Genomic DNA, 13577 nt, shown 5'->3' with positions numbered 1-13577 from the left:
TGCAAAGTGCTTTCACACAGGTGATATGCACAATCACAAATATTTTTTTTTTTTTTTGAAATGTGTTTTGAAAATCATGTTGGTAGTTCCCTGTCCTTTATACTCCACAAACCACTGAAAATTCCTCAGGCACGTCCCTGGAAGACAACAAAGGCACAAAACATTACCCTCCTAGAACAGAGTCCTACACTAGGGGAATAAAACTTTTAGTGAAAGAAGTGCAGAAGACAAAACTCCTTGCAATTTCTCCTTTAATTACCCCAATCAGCTGTGGCAAAAGAAAAGAAAGTCTGAAACTGCATATTCCTTCCTTTGCAATTTATCTTGGGCTGAATGAACCCAAAGAAATAAAAAGGATACATTTTACTGAGTATCTACTATGGACAGAGCTCACTTCATGGCCTATCTATTATAAATGTAGTCGTTATGTTAGTCCTGTGAGGTAGATGGAATTAACCCCATTTTACCAACGATGAAACTGTTGCTCAAATAGGTAGGTTAACCTATTCAGGATGACACCATCAGTAAAAAGGAGGGCTGACTCAGTGGCAGCTCCTACCAGTACAGTACCCTGGCTCAGAAGCAAGAAGCAGCTGCTTGAGCTTATTCTGGCTTCTAGAAGTTATGGAAAGAAAGGCAAGGTTCCTCTTCATAACTCTAAGTAAAACTCTGAAGATTTTTTTTTCTCATCTAATGCAAACTATCAACTAAGTAGAGAGAACAAAGTGAGGACTTTTCTTGAAAGAAAGAAGCCAGAAAAAGGGAAAAAACAGGGAGTCCCTAACCATCAGGATATCTGCCTTGGAAGGAAGGAAGGAAGGAAGGAAGGAAGGAAGGAAGGAAGGAAGGAAAAGAAAGAAAGAGAGAGAGAAAGAGGGAGAGAGAGAAAGAAAGAGGGAGAGAAAGAAAGAGAGAGAGAGAAAGAAAGAGAAAGAAAGGGAAAAAAAAGAGAGAGCATGAAGACTCCTTTCCTTTCTGAAGAACTACATCAATCAAAACGAAACTGTGCCCCAAAGCTCTATGGTCTCAAAAAGAGAATTCAAAATGAGACAATTTCCCCACTGTTCATATTCATCAACTGATTGATATTTTAGTGATTAAAATATCTAAAACACTATAATAAGAATTATTTACATGACTTTATAAATCAAAGCTATTAGGCTGAACTATGGTGAAACTGCCATTTTTATAGACCAAAACTGGTTGAATGTCAATTTCGTATGGTTAAGTTTAATATATTGTTAGATTGTTAATGCCAATTCAAACATAGGAGAAGACCCAAACAAGAAGTATTCAAACATACTAATAACCCTGGATCATTTTAAAATACAGCTTTGGGCCCCCGAAATCTCTCTGATAAGCCAATTTGCAGGTGGATCACTCCAAAAGGTCAGTAGCCCAGACCTCTGAAATATTATTCAGGAAACAGTCCTTTGCCATGACAGCAATTTGATACACTGAAAAGCAAAACACATGTGACCAAAGTTCTACTTCCCCCATGCCACAGGCAGTTTTTCAGGCTAAGCTAGCTGATTTGTGTTTAACTATTCTCACAGCTGTGGTAAAGCTTTAGTTAGGACCTTAGTATAATTTATATTCTGCCAATAATTGTGTGAAAGAACAGATTTAACTTTTAAAGGGCAGGCCTTCAAGGTTTTAGCATGACTAAGCCTGAATTAACATGTTTGCAATAAGGGCTGAAGCAAGCTGCTCACTACACTGGCCAATTCCGGTATACAAGCAACCCCCTTAGGTTTTCCACCACATGCTTGAGAGGCCTGTTCTCCATGGCAAAGACAGAATATATCCTGTAGGCTCCCTAAGCAGCAAGAGGCTGAAAGAGCATTTAAACTTGATCCTTGCAGCCAAGGGGGAAATTCAAAGCTTTCCAATTTCAGGAGGAGAGTTGGAATGAAATTCAGCTGATATCACTGTCACGCTTAGAAGAACGAAGAGGCAGACAAGCCCAAGAGGAGACAGGCACAACAAACAGGAACTCTGGATCTCTAAAGTGGAAATCTACTGCCAAGTCCTTATCGTCTAATGGTATAATGTGTACTCCTGGGAAAATCCAGGTTCTCCACAGATGGGCACTGATAGAATGTTTTCCCTTCAGGATACACTGACAATGAAGACTTTCTTTTTTTGCTTTCCTTCTTTCTCTAAAATTTAAAGCACACACATAGTGTGCTAGACACTATCCTGGATATTAGGTCCAGATCCCAGATATTAGAAAACTAAACAGAGAAGAAACCTAAGAAATATTTAAGAAGAGCCATGTCACTATGGGAATGCAAGCAGATGTTGGGTGGACAATATGCTCAACATAGAAAAATTCCAAGAAGAGTAACAGACCTCAAGTGTACAGCGTCCAGACAATTAAGACATCATCCAAGTAAATTTAAAAAGGGTGCTTTTGAGACTTTTGCTTTCTTCTTGAAGAGATAAGTACTTTGATGCTTTCCTACATCTTACTTCCTCCTCCTAAACTCTTAAATTCATTCCCTTGACCTTACCTAAGGACAGAACCCTTGAAAATACTTCACTTTAGGGGTATGTCTTCACATATTACCTTAAATGCAATCTGTCATCTTTTCACCTGTAGTTTCTTTATAATGGCCCTGTGTTTTTTACGTCTACCATTATGAGTCAGGAAACTAAAGCACAGTGGAGGATTGGTGAATAAAGTCAGTGGGAAGAGACTTCAGGATTGTACCTCAGAGCTCCCCAAAATACATAACATTTCTTTCCTCCATTATGATTGAAATCATGTACATATTAATCTGATTTATTAGACATAAATGTTTTCAAAGGAAAGAAGTGTATTTGGGTAAAACAAGGGAGAAAGTATCATGATGGTCTCTAGATTCAGCCCTATCTGTGACCTTTGAAAATTATTTTACCAGATTTCTTACCAAGAGACTAAACTGGAGCCTGATTAGGTTACAAAATTAAATTATGCATGATTTAAAAGAAATAAACTTTTCCTTTTCTAAAATATAGTTAATAAAAATTAGTTGTCCAAGTTTCTCTTCTTGCATAAAAGAAGTTATTCACTTCTTTATGCAGTATACTTTTTGAGTGACATCTTAGACATTGTGGTTTACATACGAAATTTTTCCCAGTCTCGTATCTTTTTGCCAATCTTTTGCTAAAGCACCCAAATTACCCTTTAGACAGCAGGAGTAGATTGTATTTTTGTTCTCAATATCCCTCCCCCAGCCCCAACTTGTATTCTTACCCTTGGCAGTTCTTTCAATAGTGAGTTCCCACCTCACTGATGCAAGGTTGGCTAGGTTACTTGCCTTGGTCAGCAGAATGTTAGAAGATATGACACATTGGCTTCAAATACACTTATATCAGTGTCCTCTGTCTCCTTCAGCCATTGCCATGAAAAACAGATGTCCCTATGCCATGCACAAGTCCCAGAAAAATAAGAAAAATGTGGAGCAGAGCTAAAACATCCATCCTAGAGCCAAGTACAGATAAGCCCAGCCAACATCAGCCAAACCACAGCCAACCCACTGAGACATGAATAGAAATAATTGTTTATTGTTATATGACAATGAGATTCTGTGGTTGTTTGTTGTGTGGAGGCATGCTACTGTATCTAATAGGTACAAAAACCAAGCTTTCCCTTTGTGAGTCCTTGTGAGACTTTCCGTAAAGATTCTCTGTTTCTACCAGATAAGAGATGGGCACAAGACCAAAGGTGGGTCAATCTGATTTTCTCTCCAAAGAATTTCAATCAACCTGAGTGACAAAGATTGAAAAGAGTTGGAGCTGTTTCATCCTGGGAGTTCTGAAGAAAGTATACAATAATTCCTAAAACCTAAATGCCTAAAACTGCCATAGTTCTTGATTTTACCAAGCCCGCTTCTTCAGGTTTTTCCTTTATTCTAGTAAATCAGTAACTGTTTATTAAATTCATACATTTATAATTAAGTTAGCAATTCTCAGTTGCTGATAACTGAAAAATCTTAACTCTTACAAAGACTCCATTTTTTAAATTAATGATTAAACAGTAAATCTAGCATTGTTTGTATTTTCCAGGACTAACAGGAATTCATGAGGAGGAGGGAGTTGCCTATTATAATGGGAACTTCTCCAGAAGCATTAAGAAAGAAAGAAAGAAAGAAAGAAAGAAAGAAAGAAAGAAAGAAAGAGAGAAAGAAAAAGAAAAAGAAAGAAAAGAAATGTCTCAACATCAGATATCTTACATATATTCTTGATTTGACATAAGAGAATAAGGCCTAGCAAAGACCTTTTTTTAAAAAAATTTTTTTAGCGTTTATTTATTTTTTGAGAGAGAGAGAGAGAGAGAGAGAGAGAGAGATACAGAGCATGAGTGGGGGAGGGCAGGGATAGAGGGAGACACAGAATCCGAAGCAGGCTCCAGGCTCTGAGCTGTCAGCACAGAGCCCAAAGTGAGGCTGGAACCCAGGAACCATGAGAACATGAGCCAGCTGAAGTCAGATGTTTAACGGACCGAGACAGCCAGGCACCCCCTAGCAATGACGTTTTTGTCCTAGAACACTGACCAAACTATTTCTACCCAAAAAATATACCATAGATGTTATTCTCTTTATTTCATTATTGTAGCTATACCCTGTTAAATCAAGGAATTCTCTTGAAGTGGCAAGTGACATATACATTCAGTCAAGATTATGAGAAAGTTATTTCAAGCAACTTGCAAAAATGCTATTTATTTTAAATAATGGAATGACTCCTGTTTCCAGCAATATGATGATCTAAGTAATTTGAAAATCCACCTGATCCCAAACAGCTAGAAATGTAGGATAACATTCTAAAGCACACTTTTAACCACCTGGAAAATATTTAATTATACTTATAAGAAACTTTCAGGAACCAAAATTGGAAAAGGAAGCTAAAAGGAAGGGAAGAGATACATGAGCTGATAATTTGGCTGGGCTGTGGAGAATAGTTCATTCCTTTCCTTAACAACAAAGGATCGTGGATTTTAATGCTCAGGTGAAGATAATGCTTTGTGTCTGAGCCAGATAAGGAATTATCACCAAGACTCCCTCATAAAGCTGAGAGTGTGCCCTCAGTAAAAGATTGGAGATACATATATAAACACACATACATATAGGTAATGAGAGACCACAAGTAAACTTATCTTTGGATGAATAAAGAGCCGTTTCTGAGAATTCAAAATAGGCCTGAGCCTAACATGAATCTGAAGTTCTAAATCAAACTATCAAACTGTATGGCCCCACAAATCTTTAGCTGTAAAGTTAATATAAAAGCACCAGTTTGACTAACGTACCACTGGCACAAGGCAAAAGCCAATGCAAACACCCACAAACATAATATTAACAATAAGTAGCAAACAGAGCTTTAATTATAGAAGAGATTAAAAATAGTAAAGGAAAACTAAGAACAAAGTTAGCCAATGAATACGAACATTTAATAAAAAGGGTTACATTTCTAGAAAAATTCATTTCTGGCAAACATGGCTCAGCAAAAGACTTACAACCCTTAAAGTAACCAGTTAGTCTATACCAGTGTTTCTCATTCTTAGTACTATTGATGTAATTATTCATTGCCAGAGGCTGCCTGTACATTGCAGGATATTTAGCAGCATAGTTGGTCTCTATCCACTAGATGCCTGCAGCACCCTCAGAGTTGTGACAATTATGTCTCCAGACATTGCCTTAATGTTCTCTTGGGGGAAAATGGCTCCCCAATTAAGAATCACTGGAATCACCAGTCTACACTGATCACACACACACACACACACACACACACTCAAAATGTTACTGTCTGAGATAATTTATATAAGCTCTCTAAAACCACAAATTAACAAGTAATCTCTCCCTTAAAAAGTATGTCCTTGAGACTCAAATAAGAGAGCATTCACTTTAGGTAATGGACATTACATTAATATGAAAGTCACTTAAGGGCAAAATGAGAAAGAATATAGGAAGAGATTATTTCTTAAGAAAAATTAAAGGATTCTTAAAATTAGAAAACTTATTCTTTCCATGTATAAAAAAGTTCATCACAACTGAATTAAGAGTATCCTAGGAATTCAGAGATAGGTGTTATGAAAAATATGATTTTAATTTACCACATAGATACAACCACCGATACATAAAACAACATGTAGACATAATATTGACTAAAAGAAGTCATAAGTCAATAAATATGGTGTCATGCCACTTATATGCATTCACCAAATAGCCAAACCAGCCTACAGTGTTAGAAGTGAGAATATCAGTTATTCTTGGCAGGTGTGGGTAGTGGGTAGTAAAAGAAAAAGGGCATGAGTCGAGGAGCTCCTCGAGCCGTGGCAGTGTTAAGCGTCTTGATTTGGGGGTTGATTCCATAGATGTTTTAACTATGTAGAAGTTATAGGCTGTAGACCTATGATTTATGTGCTTTTTTCTATGTATCTTACAGTGCAATAAAAATGATTTAAAAATTTAACATATCACCCATATTTTAAAAATTGGTAACAAATTGGAATGAATCTGATAGGAGCCATCTATAATTAACCTGCAAGTGACATCAAATATAATCTGAAATTTAACTTAAAAGGTGACCAGATTGATCAAATAGGAACTTTTCACGTTGTGTGTAAAGTCCTTGCATTATTACTGATTGTTATATAGTGTTCTAGTGTGTAACTGCAGCAGCATATACTTGTCAGTCTCCTGTTAATGAACACTTATTACAGATTTTTTCAAAAATCATTATTGATGATGATATAAACACGACAGGGCACAACTTAAGGCAATTACCTATTTGCATGTCTTCATACATTCCTCTGTATCCCAAGGAGGAATAGCTGAACCATAACGTATGGACACACTGAACTTTAGCAGATACAGCCAAGCAGTTTTTTAAAGCAATGCTCTAATGTACATTTTCATTAGCAAAGTATGAGAGTTCCCATTGCCCAGTTCTTCTCCAATACTTGATAGTTTTTAACAATTTGCCCCATGGTTATAGGTAGGAGTTTTATGTTGCATTCCCTGGATAAATACTGAAGTCACAAAATTAATCTTCACATGGATATTCTCATTTATATAATATCTCTTCAAGCCTTTTCCCCATTTTTCAAGTGGGGCTTTTTGTCTTTTTATTGCTGTAGTTTTAAATTTAAAAAATTTTAAATTTTAAAAATACTTTTTGGAGACATATGTCATATATCCTATGGCTAATAAATTCTCCCACTATATGGGTTGCTTTGGAACTCTCCTAATGGTATTTTTCAGTCAATAGCAGTTCTTAATTATTACATTTTACAGTTTATCGATTTTTTTAATAGTTAATGCTTTTTGTGTCTTTCTGAAAAAAAAATTTTGTTTACAGTAAGACCACAAAAGAGTTCTATATTTTCCTCTAAATGTGTCAGTGTTTTACTGATTGCATTTATATCAGCAATATATTGATAACTAATTTTTGTGTCTAGGGTGAGGCAAAGATATACCAAGATGGATTTTTTCCTATATAGGTACTGACTGACATAGCGTCACTTATTAAAAAGACTATCATAGGTTTCTGTTATGTTTCTCAGGATCCACATAAGAGTGAAACCATATAGTATCTGTCTTTCTCTGTATGGCTTATTTCACTTAGCATCACACTCTCCAGTTCCATCCATGTTGCTACAAAAGGCCATATTTCATTTTTTCTCATTGCCACGTAGTATTCCATTGTGTATATATGGAAACCAATTTGACAGTAAATTTCATATATTAAAAAATAAAAAAAAAAAAAAAGAGAAAGAATAAAAATTTCAGAGTGATAAGAAAAAAAAAATAAACTTACATGGTGGAATGGAAAAAAAAAAAAAAGACTATCATATAACCAATAAGCCTAAAAATTAATATTGTCATAAATCAGGTGATTGTATATGAACAGGCCTGATTCTAGGCACTCTATTTCATAATATATTTTTCTTAATATTTTGCTTATAACATACTTTTAAAATTAAAGCTTTAAAATGTATTTATATAAAAAAATAAAATACGTTTTTATATATCCTAGTGTAAGTCCTACAATTTTATTATTCCTTTTGAAGTTTTCAGCGGTTACTTTTTCTATTTGTATTTGCATGTAAATTTTATTATGTTTGTCAATTTCTTCAAAAATAGGGATTGTACTGAATCTAGATGAATTTATGGTAGAATTAAAACTCTTTACAATAATGAGTCTTCCAATTATGTGAACATGGTATATCCTTTATTTACTTAGGCATTAAATTTTTTTCTCAATTAACATTTCATGGTTTTCAATGTAAAATTCTTGCTTATTGTTATTATATAAATTTTTAGGTATGTAGAAGTTTTTATGTCACAGTAATTACTACAATTTTGAATTTTTATTTTCTATTTGTTGCTGGAATATAGAAAGAAAAACAGTTGTTTTTTATATTGACATATTGAAAAAACTTGATAAATTCACTTATAATAGTTTGACTATGGAGTATTTAGGAATTTCACTATACACAATCACGTCTTCTTCAAATAAGTCTATGTGTCTATATTTATGAGAGGTGACGGTCCAAAAATTTTCATCTCACAATCTGTCACACTTCAAGTCAAGTTATTATGGTCTCAATCTTGTTCTACTCTGAATTTGTACAGAATGGGTGTTATTTCTTTCTTTAAATAGATAAAAGAAAGTCATTTAGTCCTGAAAATGTGAGATTTTTAATAACAGATACTATTCTTTCATAGTTTTCAGACTATACAGACATGGTTTTATTTCTTCTTTTAGAAATTTATAATGGTCAAATTTATTGGTGTAGTTATTCATAATATTTTATTGTCTTTCTTATGTCAGTAAGAATTGGGGTATATCCCCTTTAATTCTTCAGGTTGGTAATTTATGTTTTACACTTTTTTTCATAAGTAGTCTTGATAGGCTTAGATCAGTTTTATTAACTTTTTCAAAGATTAGCTTTTGTCTATATTTTCTTTATTGCACATTTGTTTTTTCTTTTATTGTCCTCAGCTCTTATATTTATTACTTCTTCCATTTTACTTTCTTTAATTTTGAGGTGCTAATGCTTTCCTACCTATAAGGTAGTAAATTTGCCTCTGATCTCTGTTTTATCTACATTTCATAAGATTTAATACACTGCATCATCATTCATATTGAACACTGCATCATCATTCATATTCAGTTTAAAATAACTTATAATTTTGGACTTGAGTTCTTCTTTGACTCATGGATTACTTACAAATATATGTTATTCTGTCCAGGGAATTTTTCTAGTTATATTTTTGTCATTTGTTCTAGTTTAATAACATCATGATCATAGAATATAATCTGTATTACCTCAATCTTTTCAGCTGTGTTGAACAACTTCGTGCCAGCAAATGGACAATTTAGGTAAATGTATAAGATTATAAAACAATTGTGAATTCTGTCATCGTGTGTGTGTGTGTGTGTGTGTGCGTGTGTGTGTGTGTGAGAGTGTGTCCCAATTAGGACATATTGTTAACTATAAACTCTAATCTCATATATGCTTAAATATTTTGGTCTGTGTATTAGTCACTGACAGAGGTGTATTAACATCTTCCACTATAATAGTGGATTTGTTTCTTTTTATTTTTAGTTTTGCAAATTTCTACTTTGTATGTTTTCAAGCTATGATTTTGGTCGTATGCAGATTTAAAATTATGATATATTATATTGGATTAGCCCCTTAATTATGAAGTATCTCTTCTTACTTTTAATATTTCTTGCCTTAAAGTTTATTCTAACATCAGTATAGCTAAACAAGCTTACTTTTGTTTAGAATTTGTATCATACAATATATTTATTTTCATTAATTGATTTTTAACCTCTCTGTGTCCTTATATTTGAAGTGTTTATCTCATAAGAAAAATATAGGTTTTTTTAAATCCAAACAAAATGATCTTTACTTACAATATTTATTCAATTACATAAAATGTAAGTACAGTTTGGTTTAGATCTACCCTATCACTATTTTTTTTCTATTTAGTCCATCTGCTTCATGTACTTTCTCTTTCTTAACCTCTGGATAAAAGAAAAAAAATTATTAGTTCTTTTGTGTTTTGAAATAACATATAGATTATTCATTCTTTTACTATTCTTGTAGTGGTTATGGTAGATATTAGAACAAGCATCACTGAGTTATTACAAACTAACAAAATATTTATTCTTACTACTTTCTTGATACCATCTGGAAGCATTGAACTTCAAAAGACAGTTATCTCTCTTGCCTTTTATGTTATTTTGGTCAAACTTTAGTTCTACATACAAGCTTCTCAAAATGTATTTTACTCTAATTTTTTAAAGAACATATTTTTGGATATAGAAACCTTAGCTGACAGTTATTTTCTAGAAATATCATCTAATTTTTTCTGGCTTTCATCATTTCTTCTAAAAGTCAACTATCATTCTGATATTCCTTTAAAAGCAATGTGTTCTTTTTTACTTTTTATTATTTGAATGCTTCTCCTTTTTTTTTTTTTGCCTTTTATTCTTAACAGTTTTACTATAATGTGCTTAGTGTATTTTTTTATATTTATCCTGCCTGAGACTTGGTAAGCTTTTTGAATGGCTGAATTTGTATCTTGTTCAAATCTTGAAAATTGTCAATTATTTGCTCTCTGAATTTTGCCTCTGATACATGTTTTCCCATCTCTTTCTTGGATTCCAATTATAATTATATTAAGACTTTTTAGTATCCCCATGTGTCTCATAATGTTTTATTTTTTAATTTTACTTTTTATTTTTTCTCTCTGCAACTAGTATTTTCTACTGACCTATTTTTGAATTATCTCATCCTGCGTTCTGCTTTGTACAATCTGTTATTAAATTCATCTTCTGAATTCTTTAGTTCTATGTAATATTTTCCAGCTATGGACTTTCCATTTTATTATTTGTATAGATTTCTATTTTACTGAAGTTATATATTTTTATTGATTTTTTTCCTCATATATTTCTTAATTTTTGATATTTCAGTCACAATTCTTGTCTGCCAGCTCCAATATCTGGATCATATATAGGTCTGCTTCTAGTGTGTGCTTTGTTTTTATTATCAATATGTCTTCTTTCCTCCTTGAATGCCTAGTAATACTCTATTATTTTCCAGACATGACCCACAAAAGAATTATAATGGCAGTAGATAATATTATCTTCCATCAGGAAGAGTTCCTTCGGCTTTTGTAAGGTGGTATCAGGAGTTGATTATAGCAATGTAATCAAGAAACTGAGCTGGTACAAGCTCAGTGATTGAAGATTTAATGATAATGAGTCTACTTCTGATTCATCCCATTCTTCTGGTGTGACCTTCTCATGTTTTGACAGAGATTGTTGGGTATTTGTTTCTTTCATCGTAAAACAACGCAGATGATTGAGCTCTCTGACAGTTTACAAAATGCATGTTCCCCACAAAGTTTCAAAATCTGGTAGATGTAATGAGCATGAATCCAGCAACGTACTTGAGTCCACTCACTTTCCTAACAGGTCATGTTGCTCAATAGCTAATGCAAAAGATTTCACTCCACCTTTTGGCTTGATTCCTCTATTCCCTGTGCATCCTAAAAATCCAGAAAACATACATTTGTTAAAACTTGTTGTGTACCTAAGGCCTCTTAAATTTCCAATTGTTGTTCCAGCCGTATTTGATATCTAAAAGCTTTCCTGATTTTTTCCCGATTTTTCTTCCCTCTAGTAGAGGCTCCCTGACCAGTCTAAGTACAAACCTCATTCACTTTCAATATTCCCAAATTGACATAGAGAAAACAATGGCTAGCGATCATCATTTCACCCTGGAAAGGTGCTCTACTCTCTATAATTTCACTTTATCTTAACTGTTTTCAAAGCCCAATAATATCTTAAAAATAGGATTCTTTCAATTTCTCCAATTTTTTTCTAGTTGTGGAGACCATTGGCCTGCCATTATAATTTGCTATATCCTTCCCAGAGGTAGAAGTCCTTGGAGACTTCTCAAAAGTTAAAAGAAGCATTACTAGTAAGTACCCAGTAATAATAACTACTCTTGAAAAGCAAAGAGATATAATCATTCTAAACGTTATAAGCACTCTTTTTAAAATCAGAAATAAGGGGGCACCTGGGTGGCTCAGTTCATAAACATCCGACTCTTGATTTCAGCTCAGGTCATGATCTCACAGTTCATGAGATCTAGCCCCGCATAGGGCTCCTTGCTGACAGTGAGGAGCCTGCTTGGGATTCTCTCTCTCTCTCCCTCACTCTCTACCCCTCCCCTGCTTGACCTTTCTCTCCACTCCCCCTCTCTCTCAAAATAAATAAATAAACTTAAGAAAATAATGTTTAAAATCAGAAATAAGGTGGAAAAGAAGCCCAGTATAGTATCATCTATTCAACACTGAAAGAGATGTCCTAGCAAAATTGTAAGAAAGAAAAATAAATTTCAAGCAAAAGGACTATAAATGAACCAGAACACTGCCATCATTTACGGAAAAAAAAATTGGCTACATAAGAAAACACAAAAGGATATAAAGGCAAAATATTAGAACTAATGAGAAAGCTCTTCATTTTTCCTACAAATCATTAACTCATGAACATTTTCATATATTGAATTCCCATAAACTAGTAACAAGCAATCAGAAACCATAACCTTAAAAGAGATGCTATTTGACATTGAATTTTGGTCCTTATACACTAGATAGTATTAGAATAGATCTCCCACCAAACTTGTAAAAGCTATATGATATGTAAGATATTGCTTTTCAAAAGCATTGAAGAATCCCTATGAGCAAGAAATGGAGAGGCCATTATCATTGACCGAAGATAGGCATTACAGGAGGTCAACATTTATTCCAAATTTTTTCCCGAAGATATACTCCAATTCACTCGGTAGAAAACACCTTATCAGAAAGCAGTGATCTCTAAGGGAGAAGGAAAATAGGTTGGAGTTTGAGACAACCAAACTGACTGCAACTTGAGGAGCAAATTCCCAGAGAAGGAACCACAGAAAAGTGAGCTCCAAAATCTGATCTCAAATTCTTCTGGGCTCACTGGCTGCCATCCAAACAATGCATACATATGCTGAGGGACATCACAAAAAAAAACAGCAAAAAACAGCAGGTCATAAGGAGAAAAAAGACCCACTATCTCCACATCTTTTATTTATTTCACATGACAGCCAATGTAAGCGTTATTGATGTTAAGATTTGACAAACTTCATGTTAAGTTTTTTATCGCATTATTCTTTATACTTTTGAAATTGTTGGAAAATATTTACAACATTTGGATTTAGGAGTTCTTTTAAAGTTGTAAAGTCATCACTGCTCTTACCACAAGGACTCAAATGCCAAGCCTACTGATGTTGGTCAATAGCATATGTTCCTATATAAGTGAAAGATAATTCTTGTCACTAAAGATTCTCAAGTTTAAGAATTGTTGGGTCTTCCTTTGTATAATAAAACCTATCCACAATTCATCATATTGAAGAGTGTAGCTTTCATGTAGTTCAAGGAAGGCACATCTGACAAAGATGAACAAAAACATTCAGTAAAATTTGAGGACAATGGTTGTGACTCAGAGCTTTGACACAAATGATATATGTGTAAAAGGACAAAATT

At 33.7% G+C, this 13577-nt stretch overlaps 1 long non-coding RNA gene across 1 annotated transcript in view; it reads right to left on the bottom strand.

Annotated features, from left to right (window-relative positions):
- Nucleotides 1-10754: 10754 nt before the first annotated feature.
- LOC132669504 (uncharacterized) overlaps nt 10755-13577 on the bottom strand; it is a 194318-nt gene continuing 191495 nt past the window's right edge. The window contains exon 5 of the long non-coding RNA XR_009606126.2: nt 10755-11549. This is a non-coding gene — a long non-coding RNA (uncharacterized LOC132669504). The remainder of the gene's footprint in view (nt 11550-13577) is intronic.

This window comes from Panthera onca, chromosome B3, assembly GCF_046562875.1.
Source record: "Panthera onca isolate mPanOnc1 chromosome B3, mPanOnc1 haplotype 2, whole genome shotgun sequence".
NCBI classification, from domain to species: Eukaryota; Metazoa; Chordata; class Mammalia; order Carnivora; family Felidae; genus Panthera; species Panthera onca.
The sequence above is the reverse complement of the archived record's forward strand: the minus strand, read 5'-3'. Positions and strand labels throughout refer to the sequence as shown.